The sequence below is a fragment of the Octopus sinensis genome, linkage group LG3 (genome assembly GCF_006345805.1).
Source record: "Octopus sinensis linkage group LG3, ASM634580v1, whole genome shotgun sequence".
Classification (NCBI taxonomy): Eukaryota; Metazoa; Mollusca; class Cephalopoda; order Octopoda; family Octopodidae; genus Octopus; species Octopus sinensis.
In genome coordinates, this window is record NC_042999.1 from 101,944,659 (window position 1) to 101,967,546 (window position 22,888).

The 22,888-nt window shown below is 35.4% G+C and overlaps 1 protein-coding gene across 1 annotated transcript in view; it reads left to right on the forward strand.

The window, feature by feature from the left end:
• The window catches only part of LOC115209273 (death-associated protein 1), a 37,121-nt gene that overhangs the window by 9,356 nt on the left and 4,877 nt on the right, over window positions 1-22,888 (forward strand). The gene's annotated exons all lie outside the window — the stretch shown is intronic.

Genomic DNA, 22,888 nt, shown 5'->3' on the forward strand with positions numbered 1-22,888 from the left:
ATCTGCTCCACACTGATCTGTTTTTTCTTCTCTGGTTCATGATAGGCCTTGCTAAGCTAAATGATGTTATCTTCATGCCGTTCTTGTTGCACTCAACATCAGAAAAGTATTCATTAGTGTCTAGTGTGAATATCTCTTTGCTAAATTTCCTGCTTATAGGTTCTATCCACCACTTGGGTTGGAAGCTTCTTGTTAGAGTGCATCATCATAGTTTGTGTTTCTGGATCTCTCTCTCTCTCTCTCTCTCATCCATACTGTGTCACCTTCGGTGTACCTCAATGTTTTGTTTTGTCCCTGGCACTTTTTCTCTCTTACTGTATAACATTAATTCCAACAATACCCAATTTTATGCAAACGATACATTTCATTCCTTCTAACCATCGATACAGAGGTGTCATCTACATGCAATCTAAACACCTCACATCAAACTTTCAAGCCTGCGGTGTTCAGATACTTCTAATATCTTAATTTCTCCAGTGAAATCATATCAAGGAAATACTCTTTTATCCCATAGCAACTTCAATGACTTTAGTTGTGTCTTATCCATATCCTTGGATAATGCATCTAAAACTATCAGAGTTACTACACTTAACAATCACTGGTGATCTCTTCAGTCTCTAACTGATTTTAAATCTCTGTTAATGGAATATTGCCCTCACATGTGGGATGATGGTGGTGTTGCTGTTGTTGCACACATGGACGTCCTAGGCCACATCTAGGAAAAGTGCTACTCAACTCACTGGTATGAAATCACTTTCCTCTAACCCATAGATGTGCTGCTTTTCTGCTATTATTATAGTGGCCAATCCTTCTTTCTCAGAATGTCAGCCATCTGGAATTTTCTCTCTCTTCATACAAAAGCATGAAGAGTGGGAGGGGACTTTCTCAGTCTCTCAGCCTAATTGCAATTATCTTCTTTCATTTTTCTTTCTTATATTTTCTAGAAGTGTGTTATAGAACAATCCATTGAGGAAACACCTTTTTCAAAACAGAACTACAATCTTGTAAAGCAATATTTTGTTGATTGCTATGTGGTAAGAAATCTGCTTCCCAACTACATGGTTTTGTGTTCAGTCTCACTGTGTGGAACCTTGATTAAGTATCTTCTATTATAATCCCAGGCTGACCAAAGCCTTGTAGATGGAAAATGAAAGAAGCCCATTGTGTGTGTGTGTGTGTGTTACTGTCTCTTTGTCTTGGTGAGTCATTGCAGTTGTTCCCAGGGGTAGCTACCTGTCACTCCTTCAGTTTCATTGGATCCTCTCCATGTTGCTTTTGGTCTACCACACTTCTGTTTCCCTTGGGATGTCCATTGGAGGGCTTGCATTGTAATGTTTTCTGCTCTTGGTCTAGGTTTTGATAGGTTGCAGGCTCACCTTTCCCAACAAGGCCTTGTTTATGAGCCTGTCTTGTCACCTTTCCAACAAATTCTTCCTTGGATTCTTTTAAAATAAAATTAACTTTGTGGATAAGACAATATCACAAAAGTTATCTCACACACTTTTTAAATATTAAAGAAGTATCTGATAAGGTGAATTTAACTTCAAATGCAAATCATAACAATAATGAAAAATTTGCAATTTTATGAAATATATTGAGCCAGTTTCTAAAGATATTTAATTACTTAAGTATGTAGTTCCTGAGATATGTAGATTTTTGGCTGTTGAGTTTGGTGCAAATAACAGAAAATGTGCAGGAAGAACGTAGCTGTTAAATTTTATTGTTGATGATTTACTGATGTAGATTATTGATTGTTTTAAATCACTAAAATTCCAATATGAGAAGAGTATTGAGCTCTGTTAATTATCTACAACTGAGGGATGTTAGTCATATTTTAATTGTTCATGTTTGTGTTAAGTCACTTTTTCTCATATTAAATCTATTTAAACAAGGATGACTAACAACCATCTCAATGACTTCCTTTGCTTAGCTAAATAGTATATTATGTCAAAATTGCTGGATATTCCACAGTATCAAACTTCAACTTGAGCTCAATAAAATCTGTTATCTAAAAACCTTTTTGCTTTATTCTCTGTCATTAATTTGAAAACCCACTCATTCATCACTACTATCATGTCCATTTTCCCATACTGGCATGAGAAATTTGTTGAGACAAATTTAGTACTCCTTTCATACGTATTTGTTACTATTCCTAACCTGTTTCTAAATTAAATAATATTTCCCTTTCATCCTTCAAACCCAAACAGCACAATGACAAGACATGTTTTCACAGATATACAAATGTATGACGCCGTGTATGATGGTGACTTTTATTTGCAAACTAGCTGGCCCCATGTCATCAAAAATGACAGCTAATTGTGGTATTTTATATATAAATAAGGTACAAAATCAAGTTTTTAGTTTAATAATTCTTTTATTACAAAATTTTTTGTGAAAAATCTCTCCACAACTAACATACCTTCACTGCTTGTTTCCTTCAAAAGAATTTTTTATTTTTCCTTCCTTCTTGTATGACTTAAGGCCACATAAAGCTGGCCGCGACTAAATCGGGATAGAATATGGATGGTAAATTAAATTAATACACTCAGCGCCGCCTTGGCTGGCATCCATGCCGGTGGCACGTTTAAAGCACCAACCGATCGTGGCCGATGCCAGACTCCCCTGGCACGTAAAAAGCACCCACTACACTCACGGAGTGGTTGGCGTTAGGAAGGGCATCCAGCTGTAGAAATACTGACAGATCAGACTGGAGCCTGGTGCAGCCCCTGGCTTCCCAGACCCCGGTCGAACCGTCCAACCCGTGCTATCGCAGAAAACGGACATTAAACGATGATGATGATGATGATGATCAATGTTATCTAGTGGTTGTCCTTTGAGATGTGACATTGATCATTGTTTCCGAAACAACGCTGATTCACACCACAAACATTTACATACTCCCCTTGTACACATACATATACTCACACATAGTTGAAACGCTGTTTGATTTTTCTTTTCAGTGTTGAATGTTCACCGTCCCACTTCCATTCACATACCTCCCTTTTACATATACTCACACATAGATGAAACGCTGTTTGATTTTTTTCTTACTGTAGAATTTCCATCATCCCACTACCAAGTTTGCCATCACCTCTTCCTTCCTTATTCATGTCGTTTTCTATAGGCAAGTGAAGACCTTTTGTGATTTGCTTTAAATCTCGGCAACGGTGTTAAAATGGTGACCTTTGAGCTGCATTATCATATTGGGGAAGAGAATGAAGTCCACAGGTGCTAAGTATGAATAGGTGTGAAAGTGATATCTTGTTGGTTTTGTCGAGAAACTCATGAGTGAGGCGAGCTCAGCGACAGGGTGCATTGTCATTATGAAGAATCGAATTCTTCATTCTCCACAGATCCGGTCACTTTCACCAAATGTCCTCCCTCAAATGCTTCAAAATCTCACAGTAGAACTCTCAATTGATGGTCTGGCCTGGAGGACAAATTCTCAGTGAACAATACACATTTCCAGGGATGACACTCATGGCAGCTTTTCCAGGTTTTCACTCATTGTCTTTCAGGAATATTCTTTCACTTTGAAGCACCTGTGCCACTCGAAACCTTGCATACGACCTGTTGCCTCATCACTGTAAACTTGCTGAAGCATGATCAATGTCTTTGTAGTGGACTTCTGAAGTTGAATGCAAAATTTCTCATTGGCTCTTTGTTCTATCCATGACAAAATTGCAGACTGTAGCATACTCATGATCACAAAAACACAAATTTCACAACTTGCGAAGTAAACACAGTGATGTCACTTGGCACACTGCCTCATGAAAGTCACTGCTAGCTTTCACTGCACACGCAATCATGTGATGAATCTTCTCATGCAATGTGTCAGAAATCAGTGTGGTCTTTTGTCACTTCCTCTGAGATACAACAGCTTCAGGTCTGACTACACTAATTTGTGACAACTCCTCCTTGGTCTCCATCTTCCACAGGTTCCATTCATTCCAGGTATGGGGTCTTGGGTTTACTCCTGGCTAAATACTATTCCTGCAGGCATCATATTAGGAAGATGGCATCAGTAGGACTTCTTCTTGTCACAAAACCAAACTGCATCACCCTAATCAATTGCACTGTAAGTCTTGGTTAAATTCACATCTGATTGAACTGTTTATTACTTCTGTATTTGCTTCTATCTAGTGCTAGTGCATCTCCTTTGCTCTCATAGCAGTTAATGATGATGATGGCAACTATTGATTGCCATGCAAATAAGAAGTAACTTATAAGTTTCTAAAGGCTGGATATATTTGCTCTACGATATCACTCAGCCTGCTAGAAATAGCAGGTGAGTCTCCCTCATTCATCATGTTTGGAATATATTTAATGAACCAAGACATTTGAATTAAAATTACACCTATAGTGAGGAGAAAACAATCATTAGCAAAGTGATTAATTCTGGGCAAGAAAGACAAAGTAAGACAACTTACAAAGTTTTAATTAAGAAATAGAATGTAGTAAGAAAATGAGCCTGAACTTTGTACTGTGATAACTTGACGTTTTGACCCTAACCCTAACCCAAGATGACTGAGAGATATTTAACTGTAACTGTTTAAGTTTACACCTTGAAAATTTAGCCAACCTCCACTGAGCTTACATCATTCTGATATATGTTTATAGACAGTTTCTTGGTCATATCAAATCACATATTCTTATCCCCAATATATTGTCAGACTGAAAGAATCAGCTAAATTATAAACAATAATGTGATAGATAATGAGTTTTATTCTAGCTTACCATAGGATACATACAGATACAGAGGCTAGAACCAATAATCATTGAGAATTCTAGAGCAAACTCATGGGTTTAAGTGATAAGAACTAAGGCTCCTTTACTCCCAGACCTGGTCTTATAGTGTACTGATTCTTACTCCTTTAGAGTATCAAGGAGTTAAAAGCAGAAACATGACTTTGAAGTCTGACAGACATTCAGTCCTTTTGATGGCCTCTGCTGCTCAGCTATTGTATAAGTTTGCTGTCTCATAGTTATTCTGAATATCTGATGTTTATATCAATAACTGTCAGCTGTGTAAATCTCTGTTTAGTCATGTCAAGCACCAGATGGTCAGAGGGCTGTTGTTTAACTTCAGATCAGCTGTGATAGTGCAGACATATAGCCTACAGATAGTTGGACAAATGTCTTGAAGTGATCTTATTGTTGAAGATATAGCACATCTCCAACTAGTGGTGGTCTTTTGTGTGCATTCTATACACTGTCAACATGTAGTTATTCATAGAGTCAGGGTGTCAGTCTGAATACCTTGCATTCTCTCCATTGTCTAGTTTATTTCTATATGCCTGTTGTGTTGTTGTTGTTTAGCCTCTTATAAAACAGGACTATGACCAAAAACATTCAAGTTGAGAGCGGGCTTATGATTCAGTCATTTCAGTTAGGACCTTTATATAATTTTGTTTACCAAATGCAAAGATCACATTATGCAATGTACTCAACCTTTTTTTTTCTTTAAGCTGGTAGATTTGTGGTAGATTTAGCTATTATTTTTAGCAGGTTGAGTGACCACATAGAAGATGCTTTGTTGACTCAGGGAGTAAATGTATTTGTTAAATTTGTTTTGGGATAAGTTTCCTCATTGATTGTTTCACACAGTGCAGTTACATCTGGAAAATGTTGGGAGGATATGAGTGTGATACCATCTTTGTATGAGGTTGTGTATACTTTGTGAAATTGTGGAAAGATTGCATATGTTAAAAATACTAAGTGAAATGAAGGATTCTTGTAGTAATCCATTTATGAAAGTGCAAATTATAGACTTGTTCTTTTTATGGAAAGGCATGGCCACTTGTAGGATAGTTTGCTAGCTAGTATTTTGTGCTGTTTCTAAAAGTGTCAAGCATATTCAGTGTAGGTGGATAGTAGGAATAGTTGAAAAACTTTGCTGATATCAATGACAGAATGGTAAATATGTACTGTATGTAATGTTGGAAAGAGAGGAATTTGTAGTTTAGTGATGAGGAGGATTAATTTTTATGGAATTTCTGAGGGTACATATAGGGATGGATGATACTACTTCAGTCAGGTTTTTGTTGAGCTTTAAAATTGCGAGGATGTTATCCAGTTTTCTAATTATGGGAATCTGGCAATGTTGGTATGAGAAGTTGTTGCTATTAGTAAGTTCAATAATTCCTTCTGGCCCTGAGGTTTTAAAGTTTTTTTTATTTTCTCACAGCATTCCTGGTGCCTCATAGAAAGAAGAGGTCAGAATTATAATCCAGATAGAAAATATGATGGGCTATAGATGTGACATAGATGGTTGTTAGTCTTTTGTTGCTTTGTGAATATTTATCTTGGTGTGGTTGTGGAGAGTATGATACTAAAATATATACCAATAAGATGCTGATTTCAATTCAATACATTGTCCTCTCTTTTTTAAAGAATGCCTTGTGCAAGTGAAAAAAGAAAAGATTGTCGAAGATGGTAGATAGCTATGCTACCAATAAACCCAGTCATTGGAAAATAATGTCACAGCATAATGATTTAAATGCAAAAATGCTTGAAAGAGAAGGTTTTTAAACCCTGATGAGTGTTTCACATTTTGTTTGTTACTCAGATATCAAAGCATTGTATACTATTGAGTATGGGCACTTAAATCAAACGAACAATTTTCAGTTACAGATCTGTTCCACATAACGCACATGTGATGTGTTTCTGTGTCACTACTAACTTCATCTTTCAATTATAAAATCTAGCTACATAGAGCAGACAATCTCATGTGACCAACACAAGTGAACAATGTTGTTTATTTAGTTTGTCTTTCAGTGTTCATAGTTGTAGGTTCATCGTCCTGTTAATTACATATAAAAGAAACTTAAGTAAAATATTAGGAAAGAAATAGGAAATCTTGTTTGGCCATGGTTAACAGCCATGTAGTGAGTGACTCCAGAAACCTTCAGATAAAACATTCTCAGCTGCTTAGTTTAGAAATCATGCTTTCTCCTTTGTCATATCTGACAACCTTTGGATGATGGAAGAGGGCCTAGAAATTTGATATATTTACAAAGTTGGCTTGTGATGTTTTTTAAATACTGTCTAGATTTGACAGGTATTTTCATGAAGTGTCACCCACTACCTTGAAATACTAAAGTGATGTTTTTGAAATTCAATTTGTTGTTATCTAATCTGTCCAGTTGATTGAGAGGGAGTATGATTTAGTCTTCTTTACTCTGACAAAGCTTGTTCATTGTGACTTTTGCAAGTATGTCACCTGATAAATATGTGTTTATTTCTAGACATAGATAAAAACTCATATATCTTGCTCAACAAACAAACAATCATTTTGTTAAGCGCTCAAGAATTTTTATCTCATAATAATCACCAGATTTACCATGCTCACATTATTTATGTTTTGATAGTTGAAACTATGCAAGATGTTAGATAATAATGTGCATCCTTGTCTTTGTATGATGTAAAGATTTCATTGAACGATTAATTGTAAGGATTGATATTAGAGAAGGTCTGAGAGACTATCTATTTCAGTGTCTGATTTGAACAGATAAACACTTGTGTTTTCAGTTATTTCACATACAGTTGTGTCTCTTTTATCTTTTACTTGTTTCAGTCATTGGACTGTAGTCTTGAAAGGTATAGTTGAACAAATCAACTCTGGACTTATTTTTAAATTTGATATTTATTTTATTGGTCTCTTTTGCCAAACCACTATGTTACAGAGATTTTCACACAAACCAACAGCAGTTGTCAAGCCATGGAGGAAGAACAAACACACACACATGCATACATGCAAACAAGCAAAAACACACAATGGCTTCCACACAGTTTCCATTTACTAAATTCATTAACAAAGCATTGGTCAATCTGGTGCTATAGTAGAAGACACTTAGCAAAGGTGCTGCAGTGTGGGACTGAACCCAAAACCCCACGGTTGCAAAATGAGCTTCTTAACCATGCAGCCATGCTTGTGTCTATCGAAACTTTTTGACAACTCTTTCTGTGTAGTGGTTTTCTGCATTTCAATCTAAAATCAGTGGATATGCACCAAAGTTAAACTTTTAAATGAATGTTGAACATATTATCTGCAATTTACTTTTCTGGAATATTTACTCATCATGAATGTCAACTTGAAGATTGAAAATGGTTTAAGTCAGATGTAAATATCTCCTAAATAAGCACAGTACTTCTGAAGGTCAGAGGCACCAGATCACTTGGTAATACTTGCTTACATTATCCCTTTTGTTACCACATATTTGCTGAAATACACCATTTCAAGGTGCCCCAGCATGGCCACAGTCCAACGACTGAAACAAGTGAAAGATATAAAGGATATACAGAAGAATTTGATAAAATAACTTTGTCTTTATGAGCTGGTTTTTCAAACAAATTAACTTGAAATATTGATGAGAGCTTTTAATTTAGACCACCTTAATACAGGAAATTTGTATCATGAGACTAAGATCTGTCTCAAACAGGTTGATATCAAAATGGTTAAACTGACATTCTAGTGTCAGCTTGTCAGAAGGTAACATTACCAGATGTTCTAGTACCTACATTTCAAATATAGGTAATCTAAGGGATTATAGAAAAAATGTTACAGGCAGAAAAAAATAAACCTGCCAGCTTCAGATTTGAATCTATGCTATGGTAATCTTATCCAAAACTTTATCCAGTTGACCTGATCAATTCACTTCTCCATTGATCTGCAATATAACATCTCTTCATGTCTCTCAGCACTCCATTATCTTATCTGTATGGTTCAATGTTCTTTTGTTGTTGCTATTAATTCCAAATCATTCTAATTGAGCATATATTGTCAGTGTGTCATTAAGTAGGGCATATATTATCAACATCATTAAGTTAAGTAGGACTTTGTTTCATGGAGATTTGGCTCTTGTTTCTGTAGATTTAGTGACCGTGTAAAGGTAATTGGAAGAAATTTTCTGTATTGGTCAAAACTGTCTACAAAACAAAATCTGTTATTGATTAATACTATTCAGTTTCATTGACTTTAATACAATCAAAGTAGCTTAATCTGTTAGATAAAACATTGGATTACCTACTCATAGGCTGTGAATTGAAATCTGCTGTATTTTGTTGTTTCTAGACTGAACATTTTATTCTGTATTGCCTCTGTTGACCTACATGCCAAAAATATATTTCTGATTGCTTGGTAATGTATCTGTGAAGGACTAATGTTGTAGCCAAGGATGATGAGGGTTGTCTCTCAGATCCAACTTTATGGTATGAAGCAGATAATATTTGCCATTAGTCCTTTTGATAATCAACCTGGCCAAGATCACCTCTTCTTCTGTGATATAAAGTGCTTGATTTATGTTATTCTGTGATATAAAGTGTAATTTATGTTCCAAGCACCAGCTTAATAAGGACAAAAGCAATGAATTTCAACAGAAATGTGGTAACAAAATGGTTTTAAAAACCAGATGGGGATTTAGGTAGTACTTGCAACTATTATATATATTGAATAACCTTGGGAAATTTAATGAAGGCGCCTTCTATATGCACATTTAACAAAGTGCAAGTGATCATTGAAAGTGGTTTGTTGAAAATCATTTTTAATCAAATGTAATTATGACTACAATGAATGGAGGTTATTAGCACTAATGTAACTTATTCTGTTAAGGTTATTTCTACAGATATTCTATAGAACTTATAGCCAGCACTTATTTTTGCTACAACGTTTTGTATCGAGATGTCCAATATAAACAATGTGATTGAAGACTGAAGTGAGTAATGAGCGTACATGCCATATTTCAGGGTTTGTTGCGCCACCTTCATCACTCTAGCTCACTATGGCCTCCAAACACATTGCTAATGTAGCCACCACATGCAATGGTGTTAAGTTGTTGGATTAGATGCATTCCTGGGGCTGGTGTGTAAACATTAAAGATTTGTAGGACCGTGGTACTTCATTATGCAAACACAATATACTGACTTATGAAAAACATTTAGTACACCTTATAGTATATTGTGTTTGCATAACGAAATACCACATACCTACATATCTTTGATGCGTATTTAAAAGATTCAAGGGAGAAAACTCTAATTCAATTGACAAAAAATGTTAATTGAAAATATGTAGGCTATGGGGAGTGAATCCAATCTTTGGTAGCTATTGTAACAACTCTAGGCCTGTTTCATTGTTATTAACCCTTATCAGTGAAACATCGTCCCTGTACATCACCAATAATTTTTAGTCAATTGAAATTTCAGAATTCTTTTTGCTGTCTTTTTAATAATATTTATTAATATTGTTTTCTCATTGTTCTTTTAAGCTTGTGTGTGCGTTGTCATTCATGCACACTACAGTACACTTCATTTCTTTCCAGCTTTCACACATCCTCTGTATTCAGTATCTATGTTTTGCTACTATGCAAAACCATACATACTCAAAGAGTCACTCAGAGAAAAGCCCTTTGTTATTAGCCGAGTTAGTAGTTCCTTGACCCTTTCCCCACACAAGTCCTTATTCTGGTTACTGCTAATGTGCTTTAGCAACAGCCACCTGCATTGCTGATTAGGTCAGCTAGATGACAGAAGTTGTCAAACAACTTCTAACAAACCTCCTGGGCAGTTGAAATAATTTGTTTAATCTGTCTTCTTTCTGCTAACTAATCATGTGCATCAGTTACATACAAAGTTTTTTTTGTAGTTGTTTTTTGGCAGCCTGTTTATATAATCTAACTTTTTCCATTCATATTTTACATTGAATATACCTACTTTGCTGCCTTTCAAGTATGCCAGCTTCCCAAATAGTTATTGATTTCCAAATTCGTTGTTTGATAACTAAAATTTTCTGCATTAAAGAGGAGGAGACTGATAACAAAATTATGATGGACACACCCCTGTACATTAAAGTCCTCTCTGAACTTGTTGCTAACTCATCCAGTACTGGCAACAAACACCCCTATATGTAGTTTACACAGCTTCTACAAGCCATTTGTATGAAACCCCTGACTTAGGCTTTCTTAGGCTGGGTATAGTAGCTTCGTCTCAGCTAAGAACTTCTACAGATGGTTGCAAGGAGAGTATTTACAGTCTCCTGCTCCAACCAAACTACATATCTAAGCTGTAGCAGTTGATGGTGCTAAACCAGTCACTGGGAATAACCTTTTGATCTGCCTGATTGACTCTGCAAATAACTGTCATATATGTTATTTTGCCAAATATCTTTAGCATTTCAGTAAATACACCTGATAGTCCAGTTGTTTTAATTTCAAATTATGTAGGGTGCTTTTATAAACTAAAATAGGTATATTTGGAATATCTAACAAATATTTACTTCAAACCTGATTAGCTCTTATTTTACTTATTTAGTTAAAATGTTATATAGGATATCACCAAGACATTATCTCTAGGGCAAAACATTGTATCTTAGTATCTGATCATCAACACAAATGCAGGCCTAAATAATAGATCTAATGGTCACGATCTAATAGATCAAATGACCACATAGAGGTTCCTTTTATTTCTATTTTATTGATTGTCATGGTCTGCATGGTATTTTTACATTATATATTTAATATCAAATTATATATTGTGCACTTTGTTGTGCTTTATGTGCGTGATCCGTGGTCTGTGGGAAAATTGTTTTGCATGAAACCAGTCTATGGTGCAGAAATGGCTGGAGACCACTGTCCGATGGTATTTAGTAATGTTTTTTTAAGTTTTAAGTTCAAATTTTGCTTCGATCAACTTTTATCCCTCCCCTCAAATTTGTTTTGAGATCCCCTTCAGTCATGGCTGACCATGGGATTACACCTAGAAAGTTACCCTCCCAGGCACAAGCCCAGGCAAGGTTGTTTATGGAAGATCAGCAGTCGCCCATGCATACTGGCCTCCCCTCTCCACACCACTAGTGTTATTCAAGGAAAAGGCAACAGCCGATACAGCTTGGCACCTGTGATGTTGCAACTCATTTCTACAGCTGAGTGAACAGGAGCAATGTGAAATCAAGTGTCTTGCTCAAGAACACAACGTGCAGCCCAGTCCGGGATTCGAACTCACAACCTCACAATCATAAACTCGACACTATAACCACTGAGCCATGCACCTCAAATTTGTAGCATACTAATAATGTAAGAGTCCTTAATATTGTTGAACACTCCTAATCAATCTTTAATTACACCTTTTTCTGTCTCTTGTTTTCTCATTAAAATGGATGCAGGCATGGCTGTATGTTGAGTGGGTTTCATGATTGTGTGGTTCCTTCATTACACAGGTTTCCACATATTGTTGGAAATCAATAGCACTGTTTCTGTGTCATTTTGTTCACAATGATTGCGCAACATGTCAAAATATGTCAAGAACCCTGACATATTTTTCACAAGCATATGGAACACCATGAGATAGCTTTAGTGGGTTTAGATTAATACCAGAGATCATTACATTTCTGGTATTTTGCTTAATATTTCATTAACCCTTTCATTACTGTATTTATTTTGAGATGCTCTGTGTTTCTTTCAATTACTTTAAATATAACAAAGAATTTAGTAAAATAACTTAGTTATCATTCAGCTAGTGTTAGGAACATAAATTGTGACTAAGGTTTGGTGGAAGATTTATTATTCAAAACTTATGGAACAAGACATTTTTACTATAGAGCCAGAGGCAGTTTCAGCCAGGTTGATAACGAAAGGGTTAAGGAAACAAGATTTGAATGGTATATTTTGAGAAAAAAAGTTCCTATGTTAACCTATGTCATTCCTGATCAAGTACATTACCAAAGTCGTCCTAGTCATAGCAATGCTGTCTTTCTGTATTCCTAGTACTATTGTGTACAATGCATCTTATTTAACACAGTAAGGTGTTATATGAGAAAGATTTAGCTGTTATTTCCAACTCATCAGATGATTGCAAAGGGGCTCTTTTGCAACTGGCCTGGATTAACTATCTCTGTCTTAGTTCATGAACTTCATTACTTGTTGATGTTCTTTTGAAACCACATTTGCATCGATGGATATCTTGTCTTTATTATTTGAATATTGTCCTGAGATTTAGAACTTAAAAGCTGTATGGCCCCTATTTTTAAGATATCACTGTAACTTTAGTGTGCCCTCTGCACTTATTATTGTCTAATTCACTTGTGGCATTGGTTTCTGAGATGTAGTCATGATTGATATTTTACTAGAGTAGATATTATTGCTTCTCAATGATAGTTTTTATTTCCTTTTTCACCATTTTCTTGGATCATATATTAGATGAGTCACTATCTGGTTTACATATTACTCTTTTTTTTCTCTTTCAATCTTGCTCTGTCTGTCAACATTCTCTTATCTTCTCTCGCTCTCTTTGTGCATATGTACACGTTCATTGTGCTATATCAGCTTGTGTTTGCACATACATACTCTTATGCTTACACCCACACAGTTGCAGTGCTCCTACTAACCCATGTGTGAGTGTGTGTTGTGTTTATATAATACAATGCAATATGTCTACACTTTATCTAAACTCCCAGATTGTTTATTATTAATAAGTATTAAAGAAGCTTATTGTGAAACTGAATCCTGGTCCTTGCCATGTTATTAAATCTGAGACTTGAGCCACTAAAGTCTATTGCTATGCGCAAATTAACTGCAAACTAGGTGCTCTCCTTCATGCATATAATAATTTATGATTTTTATATCTTTTATGTCTCTTGTTTTTATCTATTTTTAGCATACAATAAAATGTCTTAGTTTATCGTGAAGTTTCTGTTTTTGCTGTTTTATTTTTTAAAATTCTTAAGTTTCAAGTCTGATAATTACATTTTCTATTTATGTTTTTTCTTCTTTCCTGTACATAAATGTAATTTTCAAATTAATATTAGTAGTTTGATGGTGTAGTTTTATAATGAGAAAATTATATTTTCTCTTTTATATATTTTAAAATCCTTTTAACCCTTTGCCTGGTGATACACAGGACATTACTTCTCTGGCATCCACGCATCATATGATACACAAAACATTGTTTTTTTTTTTTGTGTTTCCACCGCCAGAGTAACTTGGGACATATGAAAAGAAGTCTTTATCTTCTATTTGTTTCAGTCATTAGATTGTGGCCTTGTTGGAGCACTACCCTGAAAGGTGTAATCAAACAAATTGACTGCAGTAATTGTTTTTTAAGCCTGATACTTATTCTATCAGTCTTTTTGCTGGACTGCTAAGTTATGGAAGCATAAGAAAAACCAACAGATGTTGTCAGGCAGTGGTGAGGGACAAACGCATGCACACGCATACACACACACACACACACAGATATATACCTGTATATACACCAGGCTTCCATACAGTTTCTAACTATCAAATCCACTCACAAGGCTTTGTTCAGCCTGGTGCTAAAGTAGGGGACGAGACAAGCTTCTTACCATTCAGCATTACCTGCTTTATATTACTCAGAACATAAAAAACAAAGGCCAACTAAAAGTCTGAAAACAAGACTGGATGTTTAGGACAAACCTCTGAAAATGCTTCAGACACTTCTTCAATAGATGTTTTCTCATATTTGATACTAAATATTTTCTTTTTACTTTTGTATGTCAGTGTGTTTGAATTAGAATATTTTCAATTTCTAAATAAGTAATCTATTTTACATAAAAAATTTTTCTACTGATGAGTCATTATTTCTTTTTGGAAATGGAATGAATGTCACCATTCTTATTTTTACTTTGTTGATAACTCTAAAGCTTTAAGTGAATTTAGTGGTTTATTTATAAAATACAAATTTAGAATTCTGTTTTTCTTAAAACAGTCACAACCATTTTACTTCCACATCTATCTTATTCAACTAAAGCCAGTTATTACTAGTAGTTTTCACCTAGTTCTCACCATTTTTCACCACTCTATAGCAAATGCTGTGACACGTTCTCTCCACTGTTGCTGACAACATATGGTTCCTTTAACCTATAGCTGCTTTTTTTTTCACATATCTTAATTCAAACTATGTCCTCTTACTAGACATCTTTCAAATCAGGCACACCCCATTCCTTTTCGAGATGAAGCAAATCATACTCAGCTATGCTGTTTTAGTTTTCTAAAACGTGACTCACAGAACTTTACATCTGTAACAGAGAAGGAAAGAAAAATGCGTCTGCAAAGCCTGAAATCCAGAGGTCTTAAAGTAAACCTTGCAAAGCCAAACGTTTAGTTAGGAGGAAAGAAAATATTTCTCTATCTGGGATGTGGCTGTGCTGAATATGCAAGAGAGGAATAGGTAGGATTTCTGCACAATGTAACAACTGTAAAGTTAACTATGGATATACAAAAGATGCAGTAGAATTCTAGAAAAGTTAACAGGAGGACTTCTTTGTTGTAAGTCTACAAGAGTAAGCAGGATGAGCAGCCATGAAATGAATCCCCTTCAAGTGTCTGGAAGATATCCTAGAAGTGATTGACAGCTACTGTTACCTAGCAGTGATTATTATGTTCCAAAAACATAAGAACTAGATGGGAAAAGTTCAGGTTACTATTACCTTTGCTGGCAACAAAAGGATCCTTTCTCTAAATGAAGGGCAGCTTGTATGATTCTTATGTACAAAGTGCAATACTGCTATGCACAGTAGCAAAATATTGGCATTGAATTTTTTTATCTTGTTTCAGTCATTAGACTCACCATGCTGGGGCAGTTTTTACTTTTTAAAGCCTGGTTATTATTCTATCAATCTCTTTTGTTAAGAAACTAAGTTACAAGAATGTAAACAAACCAGCTGTCAAGCTGTAGGGTGGGGGCAACAAACAAAGCTGTACACACACATTGAAATATATATATATGTACACACACACACACATACATACAATAGGCTTCTTTCAGTTTCTGTCCACCAAATCCACTCATAAGGCTTTGGTCAGCCTGGTGTTATAATAAAAGACACTTCCCTAAGATACCACGTAGTTGGACAAAACCCAGAACCATGTGGTTGGGAAGCAGACCACAACTGGTGGAAGATATCTGAAGGCTTGAAAGAGAAGCAAGACAGATGTCCTGCTGAATGTTTAACCCTTTAGCATTTAAACCAGCCATACCCAGCCCAACTATTCGACCTATTTTATCTTCAAACTGGTCAGATCTGGCCTCTTACACCTACCCTTCAATGATATTCTAAAAAATATACAATCATACCATCGAAATCCCAAATGTCCAAGATAATGCATGATTAATTCAAAACAGTGTGAATGAAAAGAACTTTACATTTGACAGAGTAATGTGAATACTAAAGGGTTAATGTTAGTGTTTCTGATCAACGGAACACAAATAGGGTGGGGGTGGGGTTAAGAGGAATCTTTTGGCGTGCAAGAGAGGAGACTGTGTTGGTACAGACATCTGATGTGTATCAAGGATGACAACTGTTTAAAGAGCAGAGCAATGCAAGTGGTAATGGGGAGATATAGGGAGAGGTGGTGAAGGCTGATTTCAGTATACTGAACCTTATGAAGGAGATGACAAATGACCACAGCAAGTGGCAATACATTGCCAAAATGATGATGACAGCAGCAGCATTGATGATGATGGTGGTGGTGGTGGTGGTAGCTGCAGCAATGGAAGAAGGAAGGGAGGAGGAGGAACTGATATGTCAAACTTTTGAAGTTTTTCAGAACATTTGGTTGTCTGCAAAAACTGTTACAAGGACAGCAGTGTATTACGAAATAACATTTTTGTTAGTATTACGTGGTATTTAGCATTTGTTTTTGTTTTTTTCTTGAAACACTGAATAATATTATCAAACAGGTTTAAGGTTTAAATTAGATCAGTTACTTTGCTTTAAATCGTTTCTCTGTTATACAAATGAATAATGTTAAGACACATGACTTGAAGTTTAACTAGTATAGCCACTGCACTCATCACTTAGGAAAGCTAAAATTAGGTAACCCTTTAGTGTTCGGATTAATTTGTCAAATGTAATTCTTATCTGTTCACATTAATTTTGATTTATTCAGGTTCAAGAGGGGTGTCCACAATATTTGCTTGTAATTTTGTTAATTTTCTACATACAGATTTGAAATTTTGTAAATGGGTGCTTATATGCCAGTGGTTTATAGTTATGTAATTTTAGCTGATCTTTCTGATTAAATTTGACTTTTATGGGCAGGTAAATTTAATTAACAGGTGTAAAGACAATAACATTGTGAATAAACACTAAAATTCATATTCTTAATACATCTTGCCTGTTTGATTTGTTACTAAATTATCCTAGAACTCAACCACCAACAATTTTACATTTTTCAAGATGAGGTACGTTAACTTGAATTAATTAAAATACAGGTGTAATCGATACAAAATTTTATTCTTTCTCTGTATTTCATTCAAACATTTTCATTGAAAAATAAAGGACAAAACTCTTTTACTAGTCAATATACCATTGGCTATGTACTCTTATACAATTTAATGGATTCATTTACATAACAGAATGCATCTAATAAAAAAAAACTCATTAAAAGGTGAGACAAAAGTGAATACAGGTGTGTAACATACTGAACATTAATATGTATTTCTCACTTTCACATATTATTTATAATAAAATGAAAAGGAATATATAAAATAACATAGGTACAAAATTATATAGTTATGACATATTTCTGTCAGGAAACTGCCCAATGCACCCTTTCCACAAGGGCACTTTGCAAAAGGTACACATATACAAAGTCTCAATCTGATACCCTTTTGCAGTTTTTCTTTTCTGCAGTGAACACTGTCTGCAAACTTTATTTCCTTCTTCCATTTATCTTTTCGACTTTATGAAAGTCAATATTTTTTCTGTTGACATCCACCTCAGTTAATTTTGCTTTTCTCCCAGTTCTGTGCTTTCTAGAAGAAAAACCTTCACGTAACTGAGATGTGATGTCAACCCAAAATTTCAAATGGTCGTAGTCATTTGGTGGCAGAGGTACCTTGTGACTTTACATATACAATATGTGAATCAACTATAAATAATTAAAATAACTAAGAAAACACAAAAGTACCTCCACCATTTCTTCCCAGGTTGACCAACTGGGTAATATGCCCAATATTGGTCAGATTTATCAACCCACCCATATATTTGTTATAACAAATATTCACTAGGGGTTTCCCCCCAGCACCAACACCTGGTTGTTCATTAGAAGACAGAAAATCTGTCTTTTGTCTTTAAAAGCAGTAGCTAATAAATTTTCCTTTTGCATTTATAAAATCTTCCCTCTCTTTTAAAATTTTGTTTTCATTTCATGGGGTAAACCTCTACAGTTGCCCGTAACAGTAATGTATTTGTAAGTACTTACATGGGCAAGATTTTCAGCCAATGCCACTGAAGTAAAAAAAAAAAGTCAAAATAGAGGTGTCGGTGCTGATGGTGAAATGGTTCAGTAAGAGACCATATTACATCATGTCCCAATTCATATGGTCTGTTTCCATTGTATTTTTGACCTATGTAAACATTGAAGTTTACATAGGTAAACCTCCCATACCTTGATCCCCTTTTAGTGGGTTTGGCAGGCATGTACTACCGAAAATGTACTCTGCCCTTATAGCCTATCATGGCTTCATCTACACTGAGTTTTTTCCCAGGTAGATACACAGTTTTATAACTATTAAGGAGTAAATCAATTACTGGATGTACTTTGTACAGGAGATCGTAGTGTGGGTCGTTTTTGCTGGGGGCATTAGCAGAATCAATTAAATGTAAATACTGAGATATTTTCAAATACCTCGTCTTCAACATTACACTTGAGATATACAGATCACCATACTTTATATCAGGACTCCAGTAGTTCCACAGTCAAGGAAGCTGTTTAACACCAAACATAATATTGATTGTGAAAAACATTAATTTCTGCAGTATAAGTTGGCTGCCATAGTGGATCATTTCTTCCATGAATAGAAATTATACATTGCACATATTTGTTTGTTTCCTCTGTAACATTTTCAGAAAAACTTTCTGGTAAAAATAAAAATAGGGAGTCCAATGGTTTAGCATCAGGAGGTAAATTGTGTTGTGGGCCAGTGTTTTCTGTGAAATCGGGAATAATATTTGTAATCTTTGGTTATATTGCTATGTTTACAATATCATTTTCATCACTTTCGTTCGAAGACAAAATACTCTTGTTTTCATTTATATTTTCTATATCGTCAAGAGTAAGAATCGCTACTTGCTGACAACATTTCCTTAAAAACTAAGGTACAGACTTCTCTTCAAACATTGAAAAAAAACCATTGATTTTTTTATTACCCACAAGGGGTGAACACAGATGGGACTATACATAACGTGGGGACATAAAACAGAAAAAAATCAAATCATTGTATGAGAACAATGGATGATAAGGAAAATGAGAAAAATGCAATGAAACTACCTCCGAGCAACTCCATTTCTGCCTTTTAACACCTCTTATACCCTGAACCCTCTACAATGTCTTCATCATGCTCTTCCAACAATTTTTCATATGTTAAAAGGTCTGGTAGTTTGTTCCAATCAAGTTCCACTTCCCACCAATCATATCTACTTTCATACCTTGTCAACCTCACCTTTTGTTCCTCTTTGATTTCCACACATTGGTGCCACCTTAACATTGTCATACCCCTCTGTTTCCACATTTTTACACTCTTCCCATATCACTACCTCTTTAGATAATTCCTCATTTGAATCGTCATACATTATTACAGTACATTTTTTCTTTTCCGCCTGTCTGGAGGGAGTTTGAGGGTTTTTGTGTGTACTTGCTTTCTTTCTTTCTTTCTTTCTTTTTTTTTTTTTCGTATCAGAGGGGAATGGGTAGGCTTGGTGTCTGCAGGTGAAGGGTGGGTCTGAGAGGGTGTGGGTTGGGGTTTAGAGTTTGAAGCACTTGCCTTCTTTCTCTTTCTTCTGGTGACTTTTTCCCACTTGTTCTCCATTGCTACTACTTCCTCCTCTTTTCTGGAACTCTCCAACCTCTCTTCCTTTTGCTTCTCCATATTCTTTAGTCACTTCTCCTCTGCTTTTTTGGTCTATGAAGAGCAGTCTGCTCTAATGTGGCCCTTTAGGCCACATCTAAAACATCTGGTGACTCTGCCCTCAACCCTGACCGTCATTATTATGTCATCCATAATTATTAACTCTATTATATTTTCCAGAGTCTCGGTTGATCCTTGAACAATCAGATTCAGTGTTTGTCCCTTCCATATAACGCTTTCCTTTTTTGTGGCCTGGAGAACCACTATGCTGTCCTTGTTTCCAAGAAGGACAGCATCTGCTACCCCAGGCTACCCAATCCTTCTACACTGATTCTTGTTGCTCTTAGTCCTTGGTAAGTGGGCAGAAGCACCACTTCTTCACTCTTGATGGATGTCACTGCTTGTTTCCTTGCTGTTGCCGCGTCCTTGGACCTCACCTCTCCATATCGGTCTCAGAGCCTTTTCCATCTGGTCCGTAGTCACAATGTCAATTTTTCCTTTACTTATCGAAAAGGTTCAGTACATTATTGTCCTTTCCTTAATGTTATTACATGTCTCTTGCAGGGGGACGGCTTTACCTCAAAACCATCCCAACTTAATAAATCTTTATACCTTCCAAATTTTCTGATATCCATTTCCTTCTCCTGGCATATTGCCACGTTAGCAAAATTCCTCTTCTCCTTCTATTGATTGTCCATCTTCTGGACCATCTCCAACAATTCCTCTTCCAACGACGATATGTCTGAGAAGCTATAGTCTTCTACAGACGTGTTTTTAATAAGCTATCTCTCCTCTCATGCAAAGAGAAAGCACCAACAGTACAAAAAGCAAAATATAAAATATATAAATGCTGAAAAACCATGTGGTTTAAACAATTTCACAGTATTTTTACTTGAATAAAAGCAGGAAAGGCTTCATCTTGCATTATCTGAAAGCTATGAGAATTCAATAACATGATTTTATTTTTTTAGTGATTTCATAGAGCAGTTGGATATGGCTGGTTTAAACAAATAAAGGGGAATTATTTTTGGTCAGTTTGAACACTAAAGGATTAAACATCTGCTCACTTTGGTTCTTTAGCTTTTTACTAGTTTAAACTTGACAATTTTGCAACAAGTTTTTGTTTTCTCATTTTGTTGTCTCATTTAGGGAGGGGAATATACCTAAATTAATTTTTTACTATCAATAATGAAATGGGTAAAGTTTGGTGAAGAAGGAGCTTGTACATGGTTTCTTGACCTGTTAGAAATAGAAGTCAAAAGCATTATAAAATCACACTACCCCCCCCTCTCCTCTTTTGTCTCTAATGAATAGGATGACCATATTGGAGAACGTTAATTTGAGATGAACTTTCTGAAAAGACAAGATGGTCTTGCTCAGGTTGCCTTTAACCCTTTAGCATTTAAACCGGCCATATCCAGCCGAAATATTCAATTTGCTTTATGTTGAGACTGGCCAAATCTGGCCCCTCACACCTATCCTACAATGTTATTCTAAAAATAAACTGCCATGTCATCAGAATCTTGAAGCTACGAGATAATGCATGATTAATTCAAAACAATCTGAATGCTAAGGGTTAAGCATAAATATAGGTCTATTTATCTAGGCTCCACCTGGTGTTAAAAAACAGATAACCAAAGTAATTATTTTAAACTTTAGTTTTTGTTTGACATCTCATTGATATTTGATTATAGATAAAGTGTTCCACTAATTACCTTCTGATAGGGCAATACTGAAATTAGTGTTATTTCCTCACCCTTCCACAAATACTTTATGGCAGAAGCAGTAAAGTGCTGGATGAAATATTTAGTTTCATCTTGCCATTTTCTGAGTTCAAATTTTACTAGTACTGACTTTGTTATTTATCTGTCTGTTATCAGTAAAATAAAAACTACTTCTATTCATAGACTTGGACTACCACTTATATTCCTTTTCTGGACAATGTACGAAATCATATAATAAATAAATCAACAAGGAAGTTTTATTTGTCCTACTAGAAACAGGATAACAGGCATGTTGAATAATGTCATTTTTAAACACACTGTCTGAAAAAAAGAACACAGGATGGTAACAACTGGAACACATTTAATGTTGCTGCTATTTATGAAATAGGGAAACTCTGGTATATAATTGTCACCATGCGACACAGCTGAGTTTTAATTGTGTCTAGTCTATCAAATGAAGAGCTAATAATGTTTTGTATAAAATAACCACTTCTGTGCTGTGTCCTTGACTCTTAAATCTTCCCAGTTCACCTAACTGTAAATAGGTAATGTGTATACTGTTTGAGTATTTTGCTAGCTTGCAGTGCTAAGTTCAACCTGTGAGTGAAATTTCCAACAGACTGGAGTCCTTCTGCATAGAACACTAGTCTTTCATACATAGCATTTGCAGTTACTCAAGTGCCTGTTCTTAATGGGCAACTGAACAGACATATACAGATGTTATAAGTACTCTGCTAAGTGAAAAAATATAATGCCTACAATCTGTGAACTGATGATCCATCATTATCATAACCACTTATTAATTTTTTTTATAATATGAAACTATGAATTATATGAATTTGTAAATAGGAAAACATTCTTATCGATTAGACCCATTCTTAATGTAGAATTGGATGTGCTGTGACTTGATACCATACATTATAGTTTGCTAATTGTTTTAGGTGTGCATATAGTCACTAACAGACATGGACACCCTCTCTACTCTTTCACTCTTGTTCCAGCAGAACATCCAGGATGTAGCAGCTGGAGAGAGATTGTGTGTGTGTGTGTCGCACCACAACTGGCTGATATTCGTTTTTAGCTAAGTAGACTGGAATAACATGAATTAAGTGCCTTGCTCAAGGAGACATTGAGTCACCCAGTCCAGGAATTAAAGCCACAACCTTATGATCATGATCCCTACACTTGACCATAAGTCTTTCTAGATAAAGCAAAAATTAGCTTAAAAGGTAGACTGAACATTAAAGACATTAATGTATCTCTGTGTGAGAGACAACTATATTGGTTGGGACATATGATACAAA